A 735-nucleotide genomic window follows, 5' to 3' on the forward strand; every position below is an offset into this window, starting at 1 on the left:
TCTGGAGATACTTGTAGAAATCTTTGGCAGGTATATTATATTGAGATCTTATATCGTCAAATGTCTTGAATTTACCTTTGTCCCACAGATCATACATTCTCCAAATACCAGCTTCTTGCCAGGACTTGAGATTGAGATCAGCGCCCTCTGCTGTTAAGTCTGGAGTGTCTACCAGAATTGCAAGAAAGTTAAGGTCCTGAGACTTCCCAATTAATTTCTTCAAAATACTCCATGTCTTGATAACATTATCAATAAGGTAATTGTCTTTAACAGTAGGTGGCAGTTCTCTTGCACGTTTATCTAATACGTTTATAAGACAGAAGGGTTTTCTAATTACTTTTTCAATCTCAAGCCAAGGCGTTACATCATGTTCCGTTGCCCACACTGAAACAATTCTAGCATGAATAGACAGTACATAGTTCTCAATCTTTGGTAAGCCCCACCCACCCTGTTGTTTTGGAAGTTGTAAAATATCCATTTTAAGCTAGGCTTTCTGCCTGCCCAGATAAAGTCTGATATCAGTTTATTAATGTCCTTAAGATCATTAGGATTCAAAAACACAAAAAGCATTGAAACTGGATAAGAAATTTTTTGAAGTAGTTCCATTTTAGTAAGGTTAATCCTACCAAGCATTGATAAAGGAAGCTTTTTTCAACTTGTAACTTTTTCTTATATGTGACCAATTAAAGGATTGATGTTCTCTGCATACAGCTGACCAATTTTGGGTGTGATTTT

The sequence above is a fragment of the Etheostoma spectabile genome, chromosome 15 (genome assembly GCF_008692095.1).
Source record: "Etheostoma spectabile isolate EspeVRDwgs_2016 chromosome 15, UIUC_Espe_1.0, whole genome shotgun sequence".
NCBI classification, from domain to species: domain Eukaryota; kingdom Metazoa; phylum Chordata; class Actinopteri; order Perciformes; family Percidae; genus Etheostoma; species Etheostoma spectabile.